We start from the raw sequence: 8491 nt of genomic DNA on the forward strand, positions 1-8491 counted from the left end.
GAAAATGTATAATATTTGTCCCATGACTTGAATGGAATTTGTGCCACAAATGATAAAACATTAGCATGTGGAAACCGTGACAGGGAAACTAAATCAAAGCATGGACGGCAGTCATGTAAGGAAACCCAAATACAATTTTGTAATTTGGGCGAACTTTCCCTTTAAAACCAGTAAAACAATATGCATAAATGGAACAGATCTGGAAACACCTCAAGTTACTTATTGCCAGCATTTGATGTGATCCCTATTCATAATATGAGTGACATAAAACAGTCACATGTAGTTATGAAGGCACAACTGTCAAGGAAATAAATTTCATTTCACGTATATTACTTGTTCTTAAAAGGCTAATTTGTTGCAATAACCGCTTACGTCCACACGCACGCGCACAAACACGTACACATAATTCGATTTTGCAACTTTAAATTCATGCACTCCAATTCCCAAACAAGGCAACCAACTAACTGGTCTGGGCTTGTTATTCACTCAACATGTTTGGGTGGAGTTATCCGTGCATTAATGCCCAAATGTGCCAATATAACCAAATGTGTTTTAATTGTTTTTACTAATTGACATTTTGTTTAGAAACTAAAATTTTCCATTTACTTAAAAAGACACTAAGTTCTTGAAGTTTCGCTGGGCATACATGCATTAATTTACTGATAGGCTACGCGCGTAGCCTGTCTATGATTTGAAATCGTGAGACAATCACAGTAACATAGATGTCACATTCCGTAACTGGTTTAAAAAAATTAAAAATATATTTATGTTACAAGCAAAAACATTTAAATCTAACATGGACATACTCTTGGAAAATATGCAAAAATACCTTAAGAATTTGTTGGATGCTCTAACTACTTTCCAAATCTTCCCACCTTCACATGTTCCAGTATAAATGTTTCAGGCACTGCGTCCAGCCCGCACCAACGCATTGAACTGATAACCGCAGATATTGAGGGCGGTCCATCTCACGGGCATGAGGCTCTTGTGGATTTTATTATCAACATTAAAGGTGCAATATACAAAATCACACCACCATTTCCTGGTTGCTAAAATTCGAAAAGTTCTACTAAATTCAATTTATGTGACAAACAAGCAATGTAGATATTCATTGTACCATCTCAACCTATGTGAAATATATTTTCAATAAACATAAATATTGTATTTTATGCTTTTTGAAGCTGGTGTACAAAACCGAAAGTAAAAGAAGCAAATACGAAACTTCAGAACTGGAAGCATAGTGCACAAAGAACAGATATACCACTTCTTAGACTTGCTTTCAATGAGAATGACAGATCTATAACTCATATTTCTATGTGAATTCGGTCGTAGCCCAAAAAGTTACATATTGCAGCTTTACATTTCATTTCTGAGCTTAATTGGTTATTTCCATGATTGATTCAGTGTTTCAATTGTTGAAGTCATTCTCAGACATATTTTATAGTCACTCTTATGTGATGTAGTCAACCAACTACTCCTTCCACTGCACATGACTGTTGACATTAACGCCAGGTCAGCTGTTTGAGGCTTTTAGACTATAGCAAGCTGCTGCTTCACTCACATTAAATAGAAAATAATAGAAAATAATTGGCTGAAAAGTGTGTGATTTTTTGTTGATGTTTCAATTGAATGAAGTCACAGTTACATTTATAAACATAGACCTTGCATGGTCAAAAAAAAAGAAGGAAACTCTGCACAACCCGAATTTTGGTAACTCACTCAATTTCTCATGATCTAACATTCTAGTTAATATTCAAGAGTACTGAGCACAGACATAAGGATTTCACCCTCTGACATAAAGACATTACACGTAGCCACTCAGTAGCTACTGAGTAATGCTGCCCTCTGATGTCTATTTAGGACTCCCATTTTCTCTTTTTTTTTTTGTTGCTGAATATATTCTGTTCAGTCTTTTGCATGAATGTTACCGGATCAACAAAATTATACAAATTATGATGAACAAGTAAAAGTAATAATGTCATTAAGCCTACAGATAAAAACAAATACATTGTATGTTATATTTACAAAATGGAAGCTGAAATCTAGAACTACAAATAACTGTCAGTAACCACATTTCCATCCACAATTTTTATCATAAAGTATGAAAAAAAGCACAACAGCTGTGATGGAAATAGGAAGTTTCGGTAAAATGTTATGAATGCCGACAGATCATTTGTTAGTTCGACATGGGGGGGGGGGGGGGGGGGGTCTTTTTTTGTCTAAAATTAGTTATGCAAGAAATGTAGGACATAAGGTTACACATCCTTTATATGTATATGACTCGGGAAACCATGCCGTTAATTAGTCTACAGATTAAATAAATGATGAACTTCACAGAGTTGTGAAAATGCATGGTCATGTTGATGCTCCTTACAATAAATATTGAGGGTGTTATTCTGGTGACATGATGATCTCGACTGCCTTTTGACAAATAAAAATATTCTAGCTTTTATCCATAATATCATCATGTAGAACCTATCAGCACTGTAGGTGGGAAAAAAAAGACATTTTATGTGCACTATGTCATCATGTACTGACTGTTATCTGCAACAAGTCCGTTTGATGGAAACACTGGTGGGAAAATACCTATATTTTCTTTATGGTGATATTTGCATGAAAATCTGTCACCAATTGGATGGAAACCTAGCTAGTGTGTTACATTTTTAGCTATAATGTTTTATCTGTATCCTTTTCCAGCGGTGGGGGCAGGCTCCATCACACATATAAATAGATATAGAACTCATCTTTATATCTGTGCCATTATAGCATATGTGACAGCATCGGTAGCGCCATAGCGATGGAGGTAGAGTTGGGAGAGATGCTGTTAAAGTTAAGAAGACAACAACTAAGCATGACACATTGGGTAAATCTACAAAGACATAAGGTTACACATCCTACAAAAATGGTACTCTTGGAGTGCTGGGAACATGAACGAAATCTGAATACCAGTTTTGGGTGGATAGGCAATGGCATGGCGAGAGGTTAAGGAAGAAGTTTAGCTCCTCTGTGGTTCTTCCTGCTATCCCACCTTGGCTGCTCCCGCTGCAAGTGATAGATGTAGGGTTGCTTGAGAGGGTAAGAGATGTTGAGGAAGGAGTAGATTCAGTTGTAAGTGACCATTTAAGAACACAGTACCATGCTTTGTTGAATATATTCACAAATGGATCTAAGGACCATAAAACAGGGAGGACAGGTGCAGCTTTTGGTGTTCCTGAGTTTAAGGTAATATATTAATATTACTTATGTTTTACGAACATTACATATGGAAAGTATTCAGACCCCTTGACTTTTTCTACATTATGTTAAGTTACAGCCTTACTCTAAAATTTTTGAAATAGTTCCCCCCCCCCCTCAATCTACACACAATACCATAATAACAAAGCAAAAACAGGTTTAGAAATTTTGCAAATTTATTCAGACCCTTTAGTCGGTACATTTCTGAAGCACCTTTGGTAGTGATTACAGCATTGAGTCTTTTGGAGTATGACGCTACAAGCTTGGCTCACCTGAAATGGCGCCAGAGAGGATGGCTAATGTTTTACGAGCTCCTAACCAACTTATTTTGTTCATTTTTTTGCATTTTTTGTAACTTATTTTGTACATAATGTTGCTGCTACCGTCTCTTATGACCGAAAATTACTTTTGGACATCAGAACAGCGATTATTCACCACGAACTGGAAGAAGCTGGGACTTTAATGCAGGGACACTTAAATCTGTTTTACCTCATTTCTACCAGAATGTAGAATGTGCAACCAGAGGGAAAAAAACTCGAGACCACCTTTACTCCACACAGAGACACGTACAAAGCTCTCCCTCGCCCTCCATTTGGCAAATCTGACCGAAATGTAATCCTCCTGATTCCTGCTTACAAGCAAAAATTTAAGCGGGAAGCACCAGTGACACGGTCAATAAAAAAGTGATCAGATGAAGCAGATGCTAAGCTACAGGACTGTTTCGCTAGCACAGACTGGAATATGTTCCGGGATTCTTTAGGAGTTCACCACATCAGTCACTGGCTTCATCAATAAGTACATTGATGACGTCATCCCCACAGTGACTGTACGTACATACCCCAACCAGAAGCCATGGATTACAGGCAACATCTGCACTGAGCTAATGGGTAGAGATAACTCTTTCAAGGAGCAGAACTCTAACTCGCAAGCTTATAAGAAGCCTACCAGATACTTCTATGCTCGCTTCGAGGCAAGTAACACTGAAACATGCATGAGAGAATCAGCTGGACGACTGTGTGATCACGCTCTCCGCAGCCAATGTGAGTAAGACCTTTAAACAGGTCAAAATTCACAAAGGCCACAGGGCCAGACGGATTACTATGACGTGTACTCCGAGCATGCGCTGACCAACTGGCAAGTGTCTTCACTGAAATGTTTAACCTCTGCCTGTCTGAATCTGCAATACCAACATGTTTCAAGCAGACGACCATAGTCCCTGTGCCCAAGAACACTAAGGTAACCTGCCTAAATGACTACTGACCCGTAGCACTCACGTCTGTAGCCATGAAGTGCTTTGAAAGGCTGGTCATGGCACACATCAACACCATTATCCCAGAAACCCTAGACCTACTCCAATTTGCATACCGCCCTAACAGATCCACAGATGATGCAATCTCTATTGCACTTCACAACACCCTTTCCCACCTGGACAAAAGGAACACCTACAGTTGAAGTCGGAAGTTTACATACACTTAGGTAGATATCATTAAAACTCGTTTTTTCAACCACTCCACAAATGTCTTGTTAACAAACTATAGTTCTGGCATGTCGGTTAGGACATCTACTTTGTGCATGACACAAGTCATTTTTCCAACAATTGTTTACAGACAGATTATTTCACTTATAATTCATTGTATCACAATTCCAGTGGGTCAGAAGTTTATGTACACTAAGTTGACTGTGCTTTTAAACAGCTTGTAAAATTCCAGAAAATGATGTCATGGCTTTAGAAGCTTATGATAGGCTAATTGACATCATTTGTGTCAATTGTAGGTGTACCTGTGGATGTATTTCAAGGCCTACCTTCAAAATATTTGCTTGACATCATGGGTAAAACAAAAGAAATCAGCCAAGACCTCAGAAAAAAATTGTAGACCTCCACAAGTCTGGTTCATCCTTGGGACCAATTTCCAAACATCTGAAGGTACCATGTTCATCTGTACAAACAAAAGTACGCAAGTATAAACACCATGGGACCACGCAGCCGTCATTCCGCTCAGGAAGGAGACGCGTTCTGTCTCCTAGAGATGAACGTACTTTGGTGCGAAAAGTGCAAATCAATCCCAGAGCAACAGCAAAGAACCTTTTGAAGATGCTCGAGGAAACAGGTACAAAAGTATCTATGTCCAAAATAAAACGAGTCCTATATCGACACAAGCTGAAAGTCCGCTCAGCAAGGAAGAAGCCACTGCTCCAAAAACGCCATGAAAAAGCCAGACTACAGTTTGCAACTGCACATGGGGACAAAGATTGTACTTTTTGGAGAAATGTCCTCTGGTCTGATGAAACAAAAACAGAACTGTTTGGCCATAATGACCATCGTTATGTTAGGAGGAAAAGGCGGGAGGATTGCAAGCCGAAGAACACCATCCCAACCGTGAAACACGGGGGTGGCAGCATCATGTTGTGGGGGTGCTTTGCTGCTGGAGGGACTGGTGCACTTCACTAAATAGATGGCTTTATGAGGGTGGGAAATTATGTGGATATATTGAAGCAACATCTCAAGACATCAGTCAGGAAGTTAAAGCTTGGTCGCATATGGGTCTTCCAAATGGACAATGACCCCAAGCATACTTCCAAAGTTGTGGAAAAATATATTAAGGACAACAAAGTCAAGCTATTGGAGTGACCATCACAAAGCCCTGACCTCAATCCCATAGAAAATATGTGGGCAGAACTGAAAAAGCGTGTGCAAGCAAGGAGGCCTACAAATCTGACTCAGTTACACCAGCTCTGTCAGGAGGAATGGGCCAAAATTCACCCAACTTATTGTGGGAAGCTTGTGGAAGGCTACCCGAAAAGGGTTTGACCCAAGTTAAACTATTTAAAGGCAAGCGTTCGCTCTACTGTTATTCTGACATTTCACATTCTTAAAATAAAGGGGTGATCCTAACTGACCTAAGACAGGGAATTTTTACTAGTATTAAATGTCAGGAATTGTGAAAACTGAGTTTGAATGTATTTGGATAAGGTGTGTGTAAACTTCTGACTTCAACTGTATGTGAGAATGCTATTAATTGACTACAGCTCAGCATTCAGCACCATAGTGCCCTCAAAGCTCATCGATAAGCTAAGGACCCTGGGACTAAACACCTCCCTCTGTAACTGGATCCTGGCCTTCCTGACTGGCTGCCCCAGGTGGTAAGGGTAGGTAACAACACATCCGCCACGATTATCCTCAACATTGGGGCCCCTCAGTGGTGCGTGCTCAAACCCCTCTTGTACTCCCTGTTCACGAATGACTGTGCGGCAAGGCACAACTCCAACATCACCATTAAGTTTGCCGATGACACAACGTAAGGCCTGATGACTTTCAACGAGGAGACAGCCTATAGGGAGGAGGTCAGAGTCCTGGCCGTGTGGTGCCAGGACAACAACCTCTCCCTCAATGTGATCAAGACAAAGGAGATGATCTTGGACTATTGGAAAAAGAAGACTGCGCACGCCTCCATTCTCATCGACGGGGCTGTAGTGGAGCACGTTGAGAGCTTCAAGTTCCTTGGTGTCCACATCACCAACAAACTAACATGGTCCAAGCACACCAAGAAAGTCGTGAGGAGGGCACAAAAAATATATTCCCCCTCACGGGACTGAAAAGATTTGGGTCCTCAGAACCTCACAAGGTTCTACAGCTGCACCATCAAGAACGTTCTGACTGGTTGCATCACTGCCTGGTATGGCAACTGCTCGGCCTCTGACCGCAAGGCACTACAGAGGGTAGTGCTTACGGCCCAGTATGTCACTGGGGCCAAGCTTCCTGCCATGCTGGACCTCCACACCAGGCGTTATCAGAGGAAGGCCCTAAAAATTGTCAAAGACTCCAGCCACCCTAGTCATAGACTGTTCTCTCTGCTATCGCATGGCAAGAGGTACCGGAGTGCCATGTCTAGGTCCAAGAGGCTCATAAACAGCTTCTACCCCCAATCCATAAGACTCCTGAACATCTAATCAAATGTATACCCAGACTTGATCTCAATTACCTCAACTAACAAGTGCCCCTGGACATTGGCTTTGTATCGGTACCCCCTGTATATAATTTTTTATTATTACTTATTCTTTTTTAGCTATTTTTATTTGTTTTTAAATTGCTTTGTTGGTTAGGGCTTGTAAGTAAGCATTTCACTGTAAGGTGATGTTGTAGTCAGCACATTTTGATTTGGGAAGTTTCTCCTATTTTTCTCTGCAGATCCTCTCAATTCTGTCAGGTTGGATGAGGAGCGTCTCTGCACATCTAGGTCTCAGGTCTCCAGAGATGTTCGATCAGGTTTAAGTTCGTTCTATGGCTGTGTCAATCAAGGACGTTCAGAGAAGCTACTCCTGCGTTGTCTTGGCTGTGTGTTTAGGGTCGCTGTCCTGTTGTAAGGTGAAACTTCACCCCAGTCTGAGGTCCTGAGTCACCTGGAGCAGATTTTCATCAAGGATCTCTCTGTACTTTGCTCCATTCATCTTTGCCTCGATCCGGACAAGTCGCATGATGCTGCCACCACCATGATTCACCATAGGGATGGTGCCAGGTTTCCTCCAGACGTGACGCTTGGCATTCAGACCAAAGAGTTCTATCTTGGTTTCATCAGACCAGAGAATCTTGTTTGTCATGGTCTGAGAGTCTTTAGCTACCTTTTTGGCAAAAACCAAGCAGGCTGTCATGTGACTTTTACTGAGGAATGGCTTCCGTCTGGCCACTCTACAATGAAGGCCTAATTTGTTGGAGTGCTGCATAGATGGTTGTCCTTCTGAAAGGTTCTCCCATCTCCACAGAGGATCATCTCCACAGAGGAACTCTAGAGCTCTGTGACCATCAAGTTCTTGGTCACTTCCTTGACCAAGGCCCTTCTCCCTGATTGCTCAGTTTGGCTGGGGCGGCCAGCTCTAGGAAAAGTCTTGGGGGTTCCAAACTTCTTCCATTTAAGAATAATGGAGGCCACTGTGTTCTTGGGGACCTTCAATGCTGCAGACATTTTTTGGTACCCTTCCCCAGATCTGTGCCTCGACACAATTCTGTCTCGGAGCTCTACGGACAATTCCTTCAACCTCATGGCTTGGTTTTTGCTCTGACATAAACCGTGGGACCTTCTATAGACAGGTGTTTGCCTTTCCAAATCATGTCCAATCAATTTTATTTACCACAGGTGGACTCCAATCAAGTTAGAAAACATCTCAAGGATGATCAATGGAAACAGGATGCACCGTAGCTCAATTTCAGGACTCAAAGCAAAGTGTCTGAATACATGTACAGTAAATAAGGTATTTCAGTTAT

General features: G+C 41.2%; 1 protein-coding gene across 1 annotated transcript in view; it reads right to left on the bottom strand.

Moving 5' to 3' along the window:
• The window catches only part of LOC110532403 (calcitonin gene-related peptide type 1 receptor), a 28610-nt gene extending 27357 nt beyond the window's left edge, over nt 1-1253 (bottom strand). Inside the window, exon 1 of the mRNA XM_021616280.3 lies at nt 830-1253. The gene's annotated coding sequence lies outside the window, so the exon portion shown is untranslated. The remainder of the gene's footprint in view (nt 1-829) is intronic.
• Between the last annotated feature and the right edge of the window lie 7238 nt (nt 1254-8491).

This window comes from Oncorhynchus mykiss, chromosome 9 (assembly GCF_057628025.1).
Source record: "Oncorhynchus mykiss isolate SJ-2025 chromosome 9, ASM5762802v1, whole genome shotgun sequence".
Lineage (NCBI taxonomy): Eukaryota > Metazoa > Chordata > Actinopteri > Salmoniformes > Salmonidae > Oncorhynchus > Oncorhynchus mykiss.